Source organism: Peromyscus maniculatus, chromosome 18, assembly GCF_049852395.1.
Source record: "Peromyscus maniculatus bairdii isolate BWxNUB_F1_BW_parent chromosome 18, HU_Pman_BW_mat_3.1, whole genome shotgun sequence".
NCBI classification, from domain to species: Eukaryota; Metazoa; Chordata; class Mammalia; order Rodentia; family Cricetidae; genus Peromyscus; species Peromyscus maniculatus.
This window is the reverse complement of record NC_134869.1, coordinates 5685579-5707024: the sequence shown is the minus strand read 5'-3', so window position 1 is coordinate 5707024 and position 21446 is coordinate 5685579. Positions and strand designations below refer to the sequence as shown.

The window sequence follows — 21446 nt, the reverse complement described above, 5'->3', positions numbered from 1 at the left end:
AGTTTGCTAAGGCTATACACTGTATATAATAATACTGTTTTGAAGGCCCCATTGAGTAAAATGAATGTATTTTATGAATAAAATACAATTTCAAACTTTTTATTCTGAGACTCTTCTTTAGTCAGGTGAGGTTTCACACTCTTGTAAACCTAGAACTCACAGGCTTGGATGTATCTCAGTAAGTTCCAGGAAGATCGGATTGCACAAGGATTTTCCATTCATTGGTCTCAGGGCTACACAGGGGGATGGCACCTTGGATGTGGATGGCATAGCCCACTCCATGGATACCAACTACATAAGAAAAAAACTAGACATATTTTATCTTTGAGGTCATATATTTAGCTACCAGTAAAATGTGGTACACTATACACACATGTTCACAAAATCATCATTTAGAGCAAATTAAGGGAAACAAAAATAAATTGCTCCAGGCCTCTCAGGAAATAAGAATGTTCATTAAAATTGTATAAAAGAAATCAGGAAAAAAATAAATCAGGAAATGAAAAGCAATATGCCTTTGGTTTTCTTGAAACATATCATGAGTGATAACAGATCAGTAGAGATAATTTCCTGCAAGACATGTTGGGATATTTTGTGGTGTTTTCTTTATACTTGGGGATATTTTACCACCACATTCATGCAATTCCCACAGAGGCCAGGTGAGGGCAGAATCCACCTGGAATTTAAGTTAAACAGGTTTGTTAGCTGTCCTGTGGGTCTTCTGAGACAGCAATAAATGGTCTTAATGGATGAGCCATCTCCACAGTCCATGCAATTGACCTTTGTCCTCACAGCCCTGGGTGCTGTATTAGGTGGATTGGATCACTCCCAACCAAAGACTGAAGTTTCTTGAAAACTGTAGGGACAGGCATGCTAATTGTCTTAGGCTGCCACACATCCATTCAGGGCTCTCATAGGTTCAGGATCCTGCCCAAGTCTCACTGACTGTGAGAATGGAACAGATTTGCTAGATCTCTTCTAGGTTGACAACACCTATTAAGCCTGTCTGATGAAATGCAGAATTGAGAAGACCCTCCTGGGGGTGGAGGTAGGATGAGGAATCCCTCTTGATGGTCCAAATAAGCAATGATAGGAGGAACCTCATGACTAGAGGGAGTGGATAGAGTTTGTGTCAGGGCCACATGTCTCTGGTGCAGAGTGATTCTGGAAAAAACTAAAAAAGGAGAGAAGTGGTTGAAGCTGCTCTTTTACTACAGCAGATCGCGATTATATCGAGAAAATTCTTCAAGATGACTGATTTACTCTTATGGAGCTACTGTGGGATAGATCTGACTTCTGAGACTGAGAGTGAGGCAGAGATTTAATGTGTAAAGGAAATAATTCCGTGTGCCTCCAGGCTAGAACTATCACTATCAAGAGCAAAAAGTACCTACTGTCTACTGATCTTAATGTATGCGGGTGTGTGTGTGTGTGTGTGTGTGTGTGTGTGTGTGTGTGTGTGTTACCATGTCTTGGCCCATATAAGCTAAGACATCTGGTTTTTAATTCCTCACTTAAGCTCGAATCTCTCCATCTCATATAATTACTTATTTAAGTAGATTACTGTGTGTTCCATTTGAGAAATTTCAGACTTGTGTTATTTTACTTTCTTGCCCAGTGATTCTGTACAATTCATAACTGACATAATGCTGCTGTGAGGACCAAATTACTCTAAAAGTTTTATCCCTGTCTGGTGTATTGGTCAGGGTTCTATGGGGTAATAACTTATAGAATGTATTTCTATATATACAAAAGCCTATTTTTTAGAATGATTTAGAGGCTGTGGTCCAGCTAATTGAACCTTGGCTGGCTATGATGGCAAAGTCTAAGAATCCAGTAGTTGCTCAGTCCAAAATGCTTGATATCTCAGTCCATCAGTAGCATAGTCTGGAATCCCAAAGAGGATGACTCCAATGCCAGTGAAGGAATGGACTTGCTATCAAAGTGAGACCAAGCAGCTAAAGAGCAAAAGCTCCCTTCCTCCATTTCTGTATATGGGCTTCCAGCACAAGGCCTGGCTAAGGTTATAGATGAGGTTTTGGCTCAAAACATCTGAGTTAAAGGTGTTACTTTCCTCATTATCATCCAGATTAATGTCTTCCAACCACAAAGAGCAGGATTCTGTGTGGATCTTCTGTCTTCAAATTAAGCAAATATACCTCACAGGTGTGCCTCTCCATATTGGGGTCTTAGTTAATCCAGATGTAATAAAATTGACAACTAAAAATAGCTATCACAACTTCACCCCATGTCAACTTGACACACAATTATATCTTTTTATAACATGATTAATTTCTAAATGTAAAACAATAACCAGGTTATAATAATGCCTAAACATGATATAATTATTCCAAGTACAAAGCAAAACATTACATATTAGACCAGCTCAAAATTATGCCTAGCATGATTTAACTATCCCTGTACAACTACAAACACAATAAAAAGTTAGGATAAGTGGTAATGTCCTTTGAGGGACATTTTTTAGTATCTCAAATTTAAATATGATATACATCAATATTCTCCCTTCTTTTAGAATGAATGATTTTATTTATTTTTGTTTTTACATCCTAACCAAAATTTCATCTCCATCCTCTCCTCTCAACTCTCCACCCACCTCCACTCTTCCTGATCCACATCCATTCCTCCTCCTCTTTCTTCTCTTCAGAAATGTGCAGGCCTCCTAGCAATTCAGTAGGAGGAATGGGTCCCAAAATCAGGCAATAGAGACAAGCCCTGCTCCTACTGTTAGGAGTCTCACTAGAAGACCAAGTTATACAACTGAAAAATATATGCAGAGTGCCTAGGTCAGTCCCATGATGCTCCCTGGTTGGTGGTTCAGGCTCTGAGTCACTATGAACCTAGTTTAGTTAGTTCTGTGGCATGCTTGTGGGGCTCCTGACCCCACTAGCTCCTACAAAAATTTAATTTTTTATTCACTAACTGAAATGCATTGGTGTTTTGGCTTCATGTATGCCTGTGTGAGGGTGTTAAATCCTTTGGAACTAGAGTTACCAACAGTTGTGAGCTACATTGTTTTTTTTTCATTATTTTAAAAATTATTTCATATGAATAGTGTATGGAAATCTGATCAGAATTTAAAATAATAGCAGCTATCTATTATTTAGAATAAGGGAAACACTTATATACATACATATGATAGAGAGAGAATGAACACACAACACACACCATGCCATTTTGACATTCTGTTCATATGGAGGTCAATGAACAAATTAGGAGGAGTAAGCTCTTTCCTTCCACCCAACTAGGCATCTCAGTGGCCCTTCCCTGGTACTTTTCATGATCAACTCGTGGCTTTCTGCCTTAGAGGATTTTCTTGTGGTTCTGAAACTTAGAGAATATTTTAATATTAATGGGCATTGGAAAAATTTGTGCAGAATTTTGTTTCAAATGAATGATACTCTTAATAAAAGCTCACGCTAGTGGTAAGAATTCTTGATGAGGAACTAGATTCAAGATGGCGGAGACAAGCAGACGCAGGTAGGCCTGTGGCAGCGGCCCGCGGAGGTGGACGGGTCCGGCGGCAGTGGCTGACGGGGACATTTAGGCCCAGTGGCAGCTGGCGGAGACATTCAGGCCTAGCGGTAGCCCACAGAGGTGTACAGGCCCTGTGGCAGAGATAAGCAGACGGAGGTGGCCAGGACCGGCAGCGGCGGCCGACAGAGACATTCAGGCCTGGCGGGCGGCCCACAGAGGTGGACAGGCCACACGGTAGAGACAGGCAGACGCAGGTCGGCGACTTGCGGAGGTGGAAGGGCCCGGTGGCAGCAGCCGACAGGGACGTGCAGGCCCAGCGGCAACCGGCAGAGACATACAGGCCCCGTGGCAGTTCACAGAGGTGGATGGGCCCGGCAGCAGTGACAAGAAGAGGTAGGTAGGCCCGCGGTGGCAGCCGGCAGAGACATACAGGCCCATTGGCCGCCCGCAGAGGTAGACAGACCCAGCAGCAGCTGACAGGGACATACAGGCCCAGCGGTGGAGACAAGTGGACGCAGGTGGACCTGTGGCGGTGGGCCACAGGGGTGGACAGGCCCGGAGACGGAGAGGGGCGGACACAACTTGGAACGGGGACGCCCCTAGCCCCAACACTTGGGGAAGAGGCTATCTCCGTGGGTCAGAACTAGGGCGAGTCTGGACACTCCGTCTGGGGACAACCCAGGGCCCAACTGCTGATCCTGTGAAACCCAACAACTTGGAGGTGTTGGTGAGACTACCCTGCTCAGCTGAAACCCATCTGGGAGAGGATTCAGATGCCTACAGTTTGAAGTCTGAAGAAACAAGATCAGCTGAGGAGTTGACAAATGAACAAAACGTGACCTGGGAACACAGAAGAAGGTGCTACCCAGTCACCAAACCAGATCACAAGAATCATAAGTATATAATTCACCGACTGAAATAAGCTGTCCCTGAAGAAACAGGCCAATAGCACCAATTTAACTAAGAACCCCTACTAAACCAAGACTAAAAATTAGAACAAGAGAGGCACTCTCAGACACAGACACCACCTGCATCGCACAGAGGAAAAGATGAGTAGACGCCAGTGCAAAAATACAGGCAACAACATAAAGACCTATATGGCAACATCAGAACTTAGTGATTCTACACCTGCAAGACCTAAACATACCATGACAGAAGAAACAGAAGAGATCAACCCTAAAAATGACTTTAAGAAGATGATAGAGGCCCTTAAAGAAGAAATAAAATATTCCCTCAATGAGGAAATAAAAACTTTCCTTAAAGAGGAAATGAAAAACTACCTTAAAGAGGAAATAAAAACTTTCCTTAAAGAAGAAATGAAAAACTCTCTTAAAGAGGAAATAAAAACTTCCCTTAAAGAGGAAATGAAAAACTCCATTAGAGAGGAAATTAAAAACTCCCTTAAAGAAATGGAAGAAAAAACGAACAAAAAATGGGAAGAAATCAAATCAAGCCGAGAAAAAGCAATTAAACAGATGAAAGAAACATTCCAAGATCTGAAAAATGAATTTGAGACAATAAAGAAAACACATGCTGAAGGAATGCTGGAAATAGAAATCCTGACAAAACGAACAGGAACTACAGAAACAAGCATAACCAACCGATTGCAAGAGATGGAACAGAGAATCTCTGACACTGAAGACATGATAGAGAAAATAGATTCTTCAGTCAAAGAAAACACTAAAGACAAAAAAGTCATAACACAAAACGTCCAGGAAATTTGGGACACCATGAAAAGACCAAACCTAAGAATAATAGGGATAGAAGAAGGAGAAGAATACCAACTCAAAGGCACAGAAAATATATTCAACAAAATCATAGAAGAAAACTTTCCTAACCTAAAGAAAGAAATACATATGAAGATACAAGAAGCTTACAGAACACCGAATAGGCTGGATCCAAAAAAAAAGTCCCCTCGCCACATAATAATCAAAACACTAAACACACAGAACAAAGAAAAAATATTAAGAGCCGCAAAGGAAAAAGACCAAGTAACATATAAAGGTAAACCCATCAGAATAACACCAGACTACTCAATAGAGACTATGAAAGCTAGAAGATCATGGACAAATCTCATGCAGACACTAAGAGACCACGGATGCCAACCCAGACTATTATACCCAGCAAAACTCTTAATCACCATAGGCGGAGTAAACAAAATATTCCAGGATAAAACCAGATTTAATCAATACCTGTCTACAAACCCAGCCCTACAGAAAGCACTAGAAGGGAAAATTCAACCCAAAGAAGCTAAACACATCCATGAAAAATCAAGCAATAGATAATCCCACACCAACATACACCACAGAAGAAACAAGCTGGTGTAGCTATCCTAATATCTAGAGAAAAAGGATGTTTCAAAAGAGAAGAAGTCGTGTGGCAATGCCTCAGTGGTCCAGGTAACTACCAGAACTCGGAAAAGTTGGTTGAATTTGGGATTGACTGGGAGGCCAAAGATTTAAAAAGCAGAAGATTCTCTCAAGACACAAGTTGTGGGATAATAGTGTGTTTTGTGTGTGTGAATGAGAATTTGTAAATGTTGAATTCTAGGCTTCGACAATCATTGTCAGTGCAGATTAAGCTGCAAGTATTTATGCTTTAAAACTTAAATTATAAAGCTAGTTACGTCTTTCTAACAACTAGTTTTAATGTTTATGAGCATATTTTACCTACATTACCTTTTCAGGATGTTGAGAAAGATGCATCATAAGCAAAGGCTGGAGGCTGGGGCTAGATGGTTTTGAGGAAGAGGTCTTGGTGGACTCTTTCATAGAGCAAAGGGAAGCAATGCCTTCTGGGAAATGAGCTAAGTTTTAATCTAGTCTTTAGGATTAGAAGTCAAAAACAAAAATATTAAGGAAAGAAAAACCTAATTGATCTTTGAAGTATTGTTATATGGAATTGAGTGGGACTTTTGAGGCCTTTCTTCCAGAAAACAAGGACTTGGTTGTCAGGCCTATATTAGGCCTAAACCTTGGTGCCATGTAGTTGTACTTAAATCATTTCAATGGAAAGTGTCTTAGTGATTGGAACTTCTAGTGCAGTTTGGAGTTCTTCCATTTGAAAAATGTGATATTTGCATGGGATTGTTTGAATCTTGTTTTCTAGTCCCTCCCCATCACCATCCTCATAGTCTGAAGGTAGATTTTTCTCTTGATAAAGGAACAAAAAAGGTGAACATCTTGTTTGTAAATAGGTATCTAGTAACTAGTGGTAAACTTGAAATGGTAGAATTCTTTAAAGCCTAATTCTAGATAGCCTTAAGAAAATATATCTTAATTACTTTTAAACCTGTATTCACCTTGTTTTTTTCAAATATCTTAAGTTATATTTTCTTTTTCAGAGCTGCTTCTTATTTGGGGCTACTTTTTTTTTTTTTAATTGAGGCGTAATTCATAAAAGGGTATATTGTTTTGATGAGACTTTTTTACAACTGTGGCTGGATGTCTTTCTTTAGTCTTCCAAGAAGGGCCATTTTACTTTTTTAGTTACTTTTCAAAGTCATGAGGTCAACAACTTGGACTACAATGCACGTAAGTGCTAATGCAAATTAAAGCCCAAGTTGACCTCCAGCAGCAGTTCATTCTATGTTGACAGTGAGAGAACACTTTGCCTGTTAGGATACTGTTACTCGTGGACTGAAATGCTGAAGAAACCCCTCCCCCTATTTTGTTTTTTTGCAAAAATCAAGGTATATTCTAGGGTTTCCTGGTTGACCTCAACAGTTAAACTGAGATGATAGTCTTAGTTCAGAAATGATCTGAATGTAGATTTACAGTCTACGTGTACAGCTGGCTAAGTGAGATCGCTTTCACAGTTCTGCATGTATCCCATCGTCTCCCCATTAGTTACTGAACTCTTAAAACTGGTATTGTAACATTATTACAATGTTTTGCGCCAATTTTATAAACTTTACAGTACAATATGTGTTCCTTTTCTGAGGCAAACCAAAGGTATATTTCTCAAGGTTCTGCTGCTATCAGCAGTGTTGATGGAGGATTTTTTAAACATTTGTAATAGATAGAAATAAACCAGAAAAAAAGAAGAAAAAAAAAGTGGTGGAGGAAAAGGTGAACACTGCAAGAATACTCAAAAGGGCTGAGAGTTGCAAACGCCAAGACTGGCTTTGCATAGTAAATGGAATAGAACAGCTCTGAACTATAGCTTACTTTTCCTGGTTTGGTCTGACAGAATGATTGAATGCTTTTGTACAAAAATCAGAGCCTTAAAAACAAGGATTTGGTGAGATTGTAAAATGGTGTGCCACTTTGGCAAAACAGTCTGGTGGTTGGTCAAAATGCAAAACATTGTTACTCTGTTACTCAACAATCCTACCCTTAGGAATATAACCTCAAAATACTGAAAATGTGCACCTATGAAACATGTACATGAAGGTTTACAGCAGTGTGTTGCTAATAGTAAAAAAGTTAAAACAACTCAAATAGCTATCAAATACTGGAGAGAAATAAAATGTGGCTTATTCATACAATAGAATATTATTAAGACATAAAAATGACTGAGAAACTGACAGATTAAATGACTTTGGTGAACCTTCATAATTTCATTTGTAGATCTTTCCATTTCTAATTTATAAATACATTTGGGGTTATAAATTATAAATGTACTGCCTCCTGTCAACATTGTATACTTCTATTTGATGATTTCTGTGTCAAATATTATATGGAAATGTTTCCAAGTATTTTCTGTATTAACTGTGAATGAATAGAACAAAATAAATTGCCTGTGATGGAAAAATAAATAAATAAATAAATAAATTAAAAAAAAAAAAGAATTCTTGATGAGAAGAGGGTTGCTGTGTGTGTAGCTTGAAGAAACTGCTGGTTCAGAGTAATTCATGGGAAAAGGCAAAAGTGAAGTTACTCTGCCATGCAGGTAAGTGAGTTCACTGGAAATAACCAGTGAAAAAGCACCAAGGAAGGATGCAGTGTGAGTCATTGAAATGCCATGTTCCTTCTTGGAATTGTGCCTTTGAGAGTCTGTCCTATGTGCCCCGTTCACTTCTCAGGTCTAAGGCTATTGGTCATTAGTGCTCTGCAGGCTCCTGTGGACAGTTCAGGTTTTAGCATTGAACCAGTTTCAGCAATCATCACATACTTCTCCCAATATAACATTCCTACAAGGATCAAAATTCCCAAGATACTTCAGAACTTAAATAGACTTTGTGGTTACTACATGTTGTAGAATACTAATGTCTCAAAGACTTAGTGAAAAACATTCCACTTAGATGAAGTGCCTTGAACATTTCAATCTCTAGATACTTTTAAAACAAGAATCACTGAAAAGTTGATGCAAAATGACATGCACAGAACGTGATATACTGAGATGCATCTTTAAATTTATATAAATGTTACACTTCAGGATCAAATATGAGCACAGTCATTAATAATACCCAGACTTTTGCTTTATTTCATACTTGTTGGCATTCAGAATATGCTATCTCAAAACATGGGGCTTGACATAGGTAGGTATTTGAGTGGATGAATGAATGTGAGGAAGGACTCATACCTTCCCCTGAAACTGCTCATAAAACCTCGAAAGGACTTCCTGACAATTTCCTGAAGCAGGTCAGAAGCACTACATGTCTCTCCATGGAGGAAAGGTGCAGCGTCACATCTGAAGACTGATGAAGGCACACAGAGAGGACATGATCCAAAAGCCCTCACTGTTTACCATTCATCTGCTTGACTCCTATTGCTTTCATTTTGACACACGTTTCATTACATTCCACTTTCCATCAACTCTAGAATAAACTCTCAGGTCTACTACATGCTCTAAGAGGCACAGTGCTGGCCCTGAGCAATGGTGCATGTCCACGGTTCTATGTCATGCCGCATGGTTGAAATGACTGTGTCCACCCAGAGTTGAGTATCAGGAAAGGCCTTCAGGGTGAGAAGGGTATGGGTATTGGGAAACATGGGAGATACATAAAGGCATCATTTTGTGGTATGGAAGGAACTCTGGTGAACATGAAGGCTGTAGCCCACTCCAAGGATCAGGACCATAATAAAATCTACAGTAAGGGCCCATAATTTTGGGGCTATGGGCACCTCTGTCCCTACACATTGGAGAATTTGGGGACAGAAACCTAATATGAGACCAGATGAGTGTTTGGAAGACTCCCTTTTTTTGGTAGCCTTGTTCAGGTCTCTAGCTGTCTGCAGGGTCAGTAATTCCTCTTGAGATGATCTCCACAGCAGGACTGATGCCCTTTCACCATCTCCATGTTCTCCATGTGTCACTCTGACCTGTGCCTGGGATGGTACCCCACACTAAACTAAGGAGTATTCTGGGACTGCTGGGTGTCACTTGGGACAGTTTTTGGCAGGAGTTTGTGAAGCTTGTGGTGACTGCCATTTGAATGAGGCATAGGGACTCGGGGATGGATTAATCCTGTTTGCTTGCTCTTCCTGTTGAGATTTTAGGCACAAGGGAGATGTTGGTGTCAAAGGCTTTGTTCTTGTCTTTCACATTTGGAAGCCTGACTAGGGGTGGCATAGATCAGAAAATGAGACCTGTTCAAAGACAGTGCTTTGCTCACTCAATGGTTGGGCATCAATACTATATGCTTTTATATTTAATTAATTTGATAATGATTAAATGAAGTCAAAATGTTGCTATTAATGTACATTTAAAGTACCTGACTATTTCCTTTGAAAATTAGAATATTCACTTAATATTATGTGAAAATATGCACATTTAAAGATTACTTCTTAAGCACAGGATATTCTATGTAATGACAATTATTCTGGATGAAAGCAATCTTGAAAACATTATCTCATGTCTAAGTAATCTTTGGGTTCTTTTTCCTGCCTTAGGAAGATTTGTGCTGTGAAAGTTTGCACTAGGTAAGTGAATATGCTTTTCTCTTGGTAATCTGTGTTTTGTTGTGGAGTCCCTAACAAGGAACCTAAGATGGGTAGAAACAGATGATAAGACTCTCCTCTTTTTAAAAAAAGTACTCTCCTCTCAAAAACATCTTCTATTAGCCCCACCATAATGTGTTTTATTAAGCCTTCTAAGTATATCTTGGAGGTTTGTTAATTTGAAAGTAAGAAGCCCCCATAATCTCATAGGGATTGGCACTATTAGGGGGTGTGGCTTTGTTGGACAGAGTGTGGCCTTGTTGGAGGATTATGTTATAGTGGGGGAGGGTTGAGATCTCTTATGCTCATGCCATGCCTAGTGTCTCAGAGCACTTTTTGCTGCCTGTGGATCAAGATGTAGCTTCATCTCCACATTTTTCTCCTTCTCCAGCACCATGTCTGCCTGCATGCCTCATTGTCCTGCCATGATCACAATGAACTAAACCTCTGAAACTGTAAGCCACCTGATTAAATGTTTTCCTTTGTAATTCTTGATATGGTCATGGTTTCCCTTCACAGCAATGAAACCCTAACTAAGACAGTAGGTATCCAACATAATCACAGAGAACAATGGACTCAGGAAAGAATTCTACTTCTGGACGACCCTTTGAGCATGGACTTTTGTATAAACCAGCTCTGATGCAGAATACCCTGTAAGGGTTTGTACATTTAAGTGTATTTGTTACAAATGCGTTTAGACCTGTATCATCTTTATAGACACCACTGTAGAGCAAGCCAAGGACAATCATTTCATCATGCTAAGTAGAAATCTGGGACAGCCATGTGTCATGCAGTGGGTAAGAGCTGATCTGTTGTTCTACACTGAGTAGCAGTGTGCAGTCAGAAATACCTTTCTCTTGTGTTCTGCCTTTTTGCCTCCAATTACTTCAGACATGACATTTCATCCATTGAACTAGAACTTTCCCAACACATGCAGTCAGCCCACCCAAGTCATCTCCTTCCCATGCAACTCACCCTAGTTACCTCCATGTCTTCAAAGCCTAGTGTAATAAATGTTTCCTAAGTCTACACGGAAACATAAACTAGTCCATGCAGGAATTAACAACTCAACTTCTAGTCAACTAAAAGATGTTTTAGATAGAGACAGTAGTGGCCACTACCATCACGGAGAATGATACCTCAGGACTTATATATATTGAAGACTGCATTATTCAGTGAGAAAAAATTTAAAAAATAAGATTATATTAAAGTAATGAAATGATATACAGTTATAGAAAAAAGTGTTGAAGGAAGTTTTGATATTCATTTCTAGATACTGAAAGCAAAGATTATTTCTCATATTTCTGTTTTTTGAAAGTTACATTTTACATATTTTCTAGTAGGGCAAAACAGTGTCTCTGTTGTGAATTAACAAGTTATGCCTTTCAAACAAACATAACAGGTACTCAGAGTTGAAGTTAGAAAAGAGCTAACACAGCAAAGTGGCCACTCGCAAAGTCCTGCTGCCTCCTTGGCTGGTGTCTTAGAGTTGAGATTTCAGTTTATCTTTATATTTATATACACATGTATATGCAATTAGATATGGTTGTACATATTATGTATACCATATAGATACTTACAAAATATGCACATAACTATACCCATAGTTCTGCATACAACATGCATACCATTCACATGCCTACCAATACCACAAAGGTTGTTTGTTTCTTTTTATTTTTGTTATGACAAATTATTGTACATCTAATTAATTTAATGAATATTTCTATGTGGCTGCATGTGTGTGTGTGTGTGTGTGTGTGTGTGTGTGTGTGTGTGTGCATGCAAAAGTGTAGACAAATACATGTTTCTAAATGTATGAATGTGGGCACATATATGTGAGTATAGTGTGTGAAAAAGCATGTGTGTATTGTGGCACAACAATGATGGTGCCCTGATCCTTTATGATGGGCTAGTGGCACTATTACTTTTGGGTGGGGCATGCTTGATCATGCTGCATTCTGTGTATGGAATTTCCATGCTTCTAGAATACTGATGTTGTCTAAGATGTTGCTAACAATGTGTACATGTTTCAGGATCTCTCTTAGATGGATATCTACAATCTATGTCACATGTTAAGCCCTTCAGATAACATTTGACACCAAGCATAAGTAAGTTTTCAGTTTCTCCTTCCTCTTCTACTGCACTTTCAGATTATAGTAAATCATTACCATCAAATAAAACTAAAAACACTTACTGGCTATCCAGAACTTGGTGAAGACCAGGAAATTGTGGGTTCCCAGGATACAATGATGTCGAATGGAAGACTTCCAGGTGGGGCATTCCTACTGTAACTGTTACCACATGCATCCAGGCTGAGACAGCAAAGAGGCATCCCTGCTGGGCAACCATGTAAGTTCTCTTCTTCCAGATTCTGCTGTTGCAGACAGGAAAAGCATTTCAAGCTCTGTGATTAGATAGCTGGTTTTATTGAGGCCACCCTCCCTAAATCCTGTTTGGCTTTGAGGATAGCATAATGCTTACAGTAACTGCATCTAGAGATAACAGGAAGAAATTCCAAAGAGTTTTTCTTTTATAACTGAGAGTTTATTGATTGAGGACCAGTAGAAAAATATGTTAGTTCAGTTTTGTTTTCTTCCTTTTTGCATGCCACAATTCTTAAGTGTAGGTTTCCCTCCTCATAAGATAGAGGAATTGAACACTGTGATACCTTGACTAACTCTTCAGATCTCTAAGATGCCTCCTTCCCACTACCCTTAAAAATTATATTAGGGCAAGAAAAAAGCATGTATGGTAAAAAATAAATAAATAAATAAATAAATAAATAAATAAATAAATAAATAAATAAATAATAAATAAATAAATAAATAAATAAATAAATAAATAAATAAATAAAAACATGGTCATCTGAAGCTTCAGGTGATAACAGTTCTTGTGAGTGAGCAATGGCTTATGTCATGTCCAAAAGACAGCATATCACAGCAGTTCCCCTCATGCTCAGACAGGACACTCAGGGCCCATTTCCACGATGTTTCCTATGTCTAACAGAAGTTGTTAATCTACAGGTTCCATTTAGCAATGAGCATTCATCGTCACTTCAACATTCTAATGTTATGAGGCTGTGCATTCACTGATGCCTGCTACCGAAAGAAGGACCTCTGACCAAGACTGAGAGCTGAAGAGATTTAGTTGTAGAAACAGAAATATTTACAAAGCAATTGCTACTACACAAAGTAACAATCGTAGCATCATCTTAAGGGTTATGACCTGTCAAGCCACTGACTTTTGACCAGGTACACAGTACTAGGTATTAATTCCTTCCTATAGTGCAGGCCTCATGAGATCAGAAGGAAGTTAATTAAACAGTGACTCCCATGTCACTATTGCACCAGTGATTTTCTCATATTCTGTAGGCCACCACTTAAATTATATTTGCTTATGCTGAAATAAAAAGTTATAATTTCATAAGATCCTATTTGTTGATTTTTTGGTTTCATTTATTATTGGATGAGAGTCCTACTCAGAAATACCTTACCTGTTCTTGGAAGTGGGAGTATTTTCTTTACTGGGACCTTTGACAATTTCATGGTATCAGGTCTCATTTTGAAATCTATGATGCCTTTGGTGCAGAGCTTGGGTATGGTAGAAAATAAAGAGCAGAGTTTCATTTTCTGCATGCTGAAAACAATTTTTCATAATGACCATTGTAGCTTGATTTTTCCGCCTTGCCCACAGTCAGGACAAATCTCTGTCACCCGCCAGTCCCACAGCCGCTCAGACCCAACCAAATAAACACAGAGACTTAATTTGCTTTCAAACTGCATGGCCGTGGCAGGCTTCCTGCTAATTGTCCTTATCTTGCTAACTGTGCTTTTATCTTAAATTGATCCATTTCCATATATCTATACCTTGCCATGTGGCTGGTGGCTTACTGGCATCTTCACATGCTGCTGGTCATGGCAGCGGCTGCAGTGTCTCTGGTCATGGCGGCGGCTGCAGCCTCTCTGGTCATGGTGGTGGCTGCAGCGTCTCCTTCTGCCTTTCTGTCCTTTTATATCTCCTCTCTGTTAGTCCCACCTATCTTTCCTGCCTAGCCACGGCCGATCAGGTTTTATTTATTAACCAATCAGAGCATACAGACCATCCCCCAGCACAGCCAAGTGCAGACCATCTCAAACACCTGCACTCAGGCCCATGGTCCTAATCATCCTCTATACGGACCTGCTGGGTAACGCCACAAAGAACCTGAGAATGGGCTCCCACAGGACCTACAGAACATCCCACAGCACTTCCCCTTTCTTTTTTTTTTTTTTAAAAAGGAAGGTTTTAACTTTTACACATCTCCAAAGCCAGCTTGGTATATTTGGGAATTTGGGCGTAGCTTCTCTTAACTACTTCCTGCTGGAGGGGGGCGCTGTATCTTATGGGGATGCAAAGAAAATTTTAGGATCATGGAGTAGTCCGTGAGACCGTATCGTCTGAGCCAGTTGCCTTGAAACGATTCTGGATGTTGGATCATCTGGGCCATGGTGTCATCGGAGACCTTTCAGGTGGTCTTGGCTGGTCAAACCTGATGTATCTTAATCTGGAACAAATCCATAGCCTCTGGCTTTCTGTAGAGACAAAAGCAGAGTCTCCTTTCCAAAATAACACATCCTTATATCCAAATTTTAAAGTCAAGATATCTTTAATATATACATATTGGTTTAACTCAACATCTTTTACGATCAAATGTTTTTCTGCAGTTAAAAATCCCAAAGACAATATAATCCAAACTCTCTGTGTGATATCCATCTTTACATGGCTTATTTTTTTATATATCCTCTCTCTTCCAAGCCCCAGGAACCCGCCAGTAACTCAAACCGGCGGCTGCCGCTCATTTGAGAGAGAGAATTAGGAACTGTGGGGCATTTACCGACGTCACCGTTCCTGGAGAACTTACCGACGTCACCGCTCCGTGTGTTGAGTTCTGAATCCTCTTTACCACCACGCGAGGATTCTTCTCAGATCACACTTTATTGGAGCACCTCTTGGTTAAGGGACTTTGTCTTTAGTATTTATTTATTTATTTTTTTTCATAACACCGGCCTTTATCCCTGTTCATTTGTCCTTTTTCTTTAGTCCCTTTTTTTTTTCTTCCCCTTTTTTTTCTTTAACCCTTTTTTTCTTTAGCCCCACGTTGGGCGCCAAATGTAGCTTGATTTTTCCGCCTTGCCCACAGTCAGGACAAACCTCTGTCACCCGCCAGTCCCACAGCCGCTCAGACCCAACCAAGTAAACACAGACACTTATATTGCTTTCAAACCGCATGGCCGTGGCAGGCTTCCTGCTAACTGTCCTTATCTTGCTAACTGTGCTTTTATCTTAAATTGATCCATTTCCATACATCTGTACCTTGCCATGTGGCTGGTGGCTTACTGGCGTCTTCACATGCTGCTGGTCATGGCAGCGGCTGCAGCCTCTCTGGTCATGGCAGCGGCTGCAGCCTCTCTGGTCATTGCGGCGGCTGCAGCAGACCATATCTGAGACAGTATCTCAAATGCCAACATATATGTGAGATACAAATATGTGTGCAAACTTATACAAGGTACTCACAAGTGCATTCTGCTTACCAAGTGGACCACTTTGAGAGAATCAGCCATGCAATAATATAAGGTCAAGTTCTGACCACTCAGAGTAAGAAAGGCATGGCAATCACTTGCATTAAAATAAATTTGCAGCAGGACTTATAGCCTGGCTCAAACACTACAGATTATGTGGTCATTTTCTTGGGTCCCCAGACAGTAAAATAAAAACAATGTAAACACAGAAAAGGACAAATGATCCTTTGGTGATGAATAATATTTAGATTGCCCCATAATTCCAGCTCTAAGTGTCTTTTTTTTTTTTTTGGTTTTTCAAGACAAGGTTTCTCTGTGTAGCTTTGTGCCTTTCCTGGGACTCACTTGGTAGCCCAGGCTGGCCTCAGACTCACAGAGATCCGCCTGGCTCTGCCTCCTGAGTGCTGGGATTAAAGGCGTGCACCACCACCACTGGGCAAAGTGTCTTTTTAATGATTACAATTTTCACCAAATCTAATTGTTTAATGCTGCATAGGAAGTGTAAAAAAGAGCATATATGCTATGTTTATTGTAAAAACATCCTGGGTACTGTGGATGCTATAATGATGGTTATGAATGAAAATTTAACATAGACATACCAGCTGTGTCACTCCTGTGTGTGCATACTTCTAAAAGTGAACTCACTATACTGGATCATGTATATGTGTGTATGTGAGTTTGTGTGTAATTTTTATCATTGTGCTACCTACAACACAGATGATTTATGGAATGAACTTAGATGAGCACCAATACACTAATGGATAAAGAAAGCATGATATACACAAATAATGCAAGATAATTCAATAAAGAAAGAAAAACTATAGAAAAAATTAATTATATAATTCTCAAGAAAATTGCTGCAACTATGTATCAACAAAATTAAGAAATAGAAAATTCTCCAAAAAGAAATATCCCATATCTTCTCTCATAAATGGAATCTAGAAAAAATATCAAAGTAGGAGGAAAATTTTCGAGGAACTGTGAGGGCACATATTTTAAATGGAGGGAGTATAACAGGGTAGTGAGGGGTGTATATGAGCAAATTAGTGACTTTGTATAATTAATATGTAGAGAATAATATGATTAATTTCAGAAGTAACAAAACAGAAAAAGCATTACTTATATGCATAAGGGCTTATAGATTTTAATAAAACTAAAAATAATGACTACATTTTTACTATCTTCTAAACTTTTTTTAAAATGTTTGAATGATGGGGCTAGAGTTGGCCTCACAGAAAAACACACACTGTACTCTTTCAAATAAGGAGAGTAATTAATAAATTATTAATTATATGGTCATTCTGGAGCACAGAATCACAAAAGATTAACACCAGTATATAAAATAATTGGACCACATAAGAAATCTGAGTTGTATAAAGTTGATGCAAAATAAATCTGCATAAAATTTAAACATTATAAGGGCTTTCTTAGCATTTCATTAGTTTTAGTCACTGAAAGTTACAGTGTGCCTAAATTCCATCACCAAATTGTCATTCATCATGTATATTTAATTAAGAAGGATTACAAAAGCTTTGAAGTCCACCATAACAAAAGAGAAATTTTGGCATCAATAGTCTGTAAACTATGAACTATTATTTGGTCTGGCTGACACAACACACAATGGATGAGCTCCAGAGGTCTGGTAGCTTCTGTCATAAGTCACCAAGGAAAGAGCTCTGAGTTTAGTAGCCCATGGGCCTTCAGTTCCTGAAAAACAGCTTTTAATTTTTTTAAAAGATGTCTAAATAACAAGCTAGGTGTGGGGATAAATAGAATAAAAACCCAAAAGCAGACACAGAAAGACATGTTGGACAGAACCCGTGAAGTTAAAACTATCAAGATAGAAGACTCAAACTAACCATGTAATTGCATTAAACATACAGGTCTAGATGGGAGAAATTGCCAGACTAGATAAACAACCACAAAGGATTTCACTCTATGATGAATAGAAAACAAATGTATGGGCAGAGTGTCAGAGTAAGGAGGCAGGAAAAGGCAGAGTTCTTTAAAATGTCCTAGTACCCATGTTACCACCAAAGTAAACTGCTGAACAAAAAGTTTTACTAGGGAAAGTATCTATTTTGAATAACACAAATATTATAATATACATGTGTGTGGTGAAAAGGGATCAATTTTCCAGGCAGACAGAACACTCCACTTGAAAAGTATTTAACTACAAATCCTCCAACCTGGATGAGAAAGTGGATGGAAACTGGCAAATCCACAATTAAAGTTGGAGATGGAGGTCGACAGAACAAAAGGAGGGAAAGTCCAACAGCTTCACTTGCAAATGTTCGTTGTGCAATGAGATGTTGGTCAGGTTCAAGGCCCCTGGCTTCAGTACACCATCAATGCTAGACCTGCATGTGACACAACAGCTCCTAACGCCACTAAGATGATGGGGAGATGATGGAGAGTTGGAAAAGATGGGGGTCGGGGGAATGGTGTGCTTTACTTTTTCTTCTTTTTAATTATTGTTTATTTTGTCTCATTTATATTCCCCTTTTCTTTCCTTTGTGTGGGGACTCTAAAAGAGTGAGGGGCAGATATGGAGGGACTGGGAGATGGGTGGGATTGGGGTACATGGTATGAAATTCCCAAAGAATCAATAAAAAAAAGAAAAAATGCATAGGTTAAAAAAAATCAAATTTCACTTTCTACCATATGTTAACATGAACTAAACAATAAGAATTCAAATGAATGAGGTTTTTGATTCTTAAAAAATATGAACATATGGAGTAATTCAGTGCAATTTTGACATAAGAACAAAAGTTCCTATATACAAGGGTTAAAGATGATGCATTTGGAACAGAAAATTCCATTTTACTCTTGATATATCCACAGGATAAGATTGGGTAATAAGAAAATATTAAAAGTATAATTAAGTTCTTGTACTATAAAAAGAGAAAATAAGAAAGAAGCAGACAAGGAGAACACGAACACTGCTGTCATTCAATTTCACCTAACAGACATTTACAGAACACCTCCTCAAACGACAGCTTAAGACAACATTTCCAGAACACACAGGTCACTTTTAAACACACTCCATGTTACAAGATACTAAACAGGTTTAAATAAACATAAAAGACCCGATATAAAGTGATGTGTGCAATGTGACTACAGGGAAATTAAAATATAAGTTAATAGCAGAATAGTATCTTAATAATCCCCAATAAATGAAAATTAAACATTTCATTCTTAAAATAATAAATAGATTAAAAAAGAAAGTCATAGTGAGAGTAAAAGTATCGAAGTGGAAATAAAAGATAACAAAATTTATGGAATAAAGCTACAAAATGATTAGAAAAAAACTAAAACATTAAATGATTTTATATGAATGTGAATATATTTGGATTTTGCATGTATGTTCTACAACAAGATCTCATTCTGTAGCATAGCCCAGTGTAGCCAGAGCTCTGTGTGGAGCCCAGTCTGTTCTCAAACTAATGGAATCCTGTTTCCCAAGGGCTTGGATTATAGGTGTGAAATACTTAATATCTGACTTATGTAATTTGTAATCTATGACATAAATTTTATATAAATACTAAAAAGAAAGTGAGTAAGAAGCCCCTAATCAATTTTTAAAATTCCATAAATTGAAAATAAATATGACAAGAAGAAAAAGATACCTATCTATATAACACTGATAAATCTCTAGGCACACTAGTGATGAAAAATCAAAGAATACTAAAGTTACTCACATAAGGAATGAGAAAAGGGATATTGCAGATCCCACAGGCACTAAGATGAAGTAAAGAAATAGAGAAAACGTTAAGCTTATAATAATTTGGATGAAAGCCTATAATCATTCTTTCAGAACTGCATCCTGCCATCCTGGATCTTCACAGCAGGCATCGCGGCCTCGGGAGAACTGGGCTCTGAGGAGTCTCCAGGCTCTGAGAAGACTGCCCCAGGCCTCACTAGACCTGGCCTAAGAGGAGACTGCTGCCAAAAAGGCCTTTGCCTTCACCTCAGCCTCACCAGAACCGGGGCTGTGAGGAAGTCCAGACTCTGAGGAGATGGCGGTCTCCCACCTATGTAGTCCACCCCTCAGAGACCCTGAGCCTGGCCACGCTGGCCTGGGACGGCCTTCACCAGAATAAACTCCACAGACCTCCTCCACAACGGTTCAGCAGCTCCTCAGCAGTTCCTTCACCTCCTCAAGTCTGAGCATGCTCAATGTACCAGGCCGGAAGAACAAGGTGGAATGGGGGAGGTTTAGATTCTGCCCGGATGTTCATTGGGCCAGAGTGATTCAGGGGCGGGCATAAGTCTCATATGCCATTTATGATTGGATGTGTTGCATGTGGCTCTATTTGGACGCTGGCCTTTTCTGGTGGGATATGGATTTGGTGAGAATGGTCTGCAGTGTCTCAAAAGAGACAAAGGTTGTGGAGCCTCTCAACACTGGGGGTCTGTACATCGCAGGCTTCCATCTCAGCACAGGACAAATGGTTGCTCAGGCCTCCATGGTCTGCTCATAAGTGACAGAGGGAGGCCTGTGGCCAGATCTGCACACCTACCATTCCATAGTTCTTGTTCTGTCTCACCTTGCCTCATCTTATCTGACCTAGCCTCACATCCTCTTGCCTGGAGCAGAAAACCCATTTGGCCATCTGGGAGGCCACCAGATAGCGCTGCTTATGGCAAAGAGGAGAAAATTAAAATGACAACCAGAGAGTCACATTCTCAAAATCACACAGCTGCTTGTATGTGACAGGGACGCTAGTCAAGACAATTCCACAGACAGCTAGATTAGAGTTGACTTCTATTCCGCAGAACTGGCTGTGTTTAGTCCCAGTGAGGACGTACTGTCTAACAATGTTGACATTGTATCAGGTCATCAGCTTGGCTTTCCTGTAACTCAGCATGGACAGGGAGCTTGCATCAGTTGGACTGCGCTCTTATCATTCACCTCTCCAAGTGATTTGGTAAATATTCGGCATGTCAAATGACTTAGTGGCTCATGGCTGAGAAATGACAAAAGCATACGTTTGAGTGATTTCATGATCTTTAAGATAAGAGCTGTCATGCAGAAGGGAAAGGAGGAAAACAGTTTGTGTCCAGGGAAACAGATTTTGTTTTAGTGTCACTGTGGGGCTTCTCAAGTTGTGCCTCCTCTGTCTTCCATCAGGGTCACGTTGGGGAATGCAAGTGTTGTTGAATCAGTTGGCAAGATAGAGAAAAATTTTGAGTCTGGGGATAATGTTGAAAGGAGGCAGAAAGTTCCATCTTCATCAAAGTATCTCATCCAGAGCTTTGTTCTTGCCAACTTTCACTCAATATCATTAGAACCGTATGAAAGACACAATTGCAAGGTTTGAGACAGGAAACTGGAAAATAGAACTATGTTACATTTTGAGCTCTGCAGATGCTTCTAGAGAGAGCAACCTGGTAGTAGCTATATAAACTCCAATTTCATATAACTTATACAAGCAAATACATAGATCTCACCTCCCAGTTTGAGAAATACATTTTATTGGGGAATAGTGGTGCATGTTTCTAAACC

At 39.4% G+C, this 21446-nt stretch overlaps 1 long non-coding RNA gene across 1 annotated transcript; it reads right to left on the bottom strand.

Annotated features, from left to right (window-relative positions):
- Window positions 1-10213: 10213 nt before the first annotated feature.
- LOC143269372 (uncharacterized) lies at window positions 10214-19774 on the bottom strand. Its single transcript, XR_013045782.1, has 3 exons — window positions 19639-19774; window positions 13873-13969; window positions 10214-12753 (listed from the first exon to the last, which is right to left on the bottom strand). It is a non-coding gene; the product is annotated as an uncharacterized LOC143269372 (long non-coding RNA).
- Between the last annotated feature and the right edge of the window lie 1672 nt (window positions 19775-21446).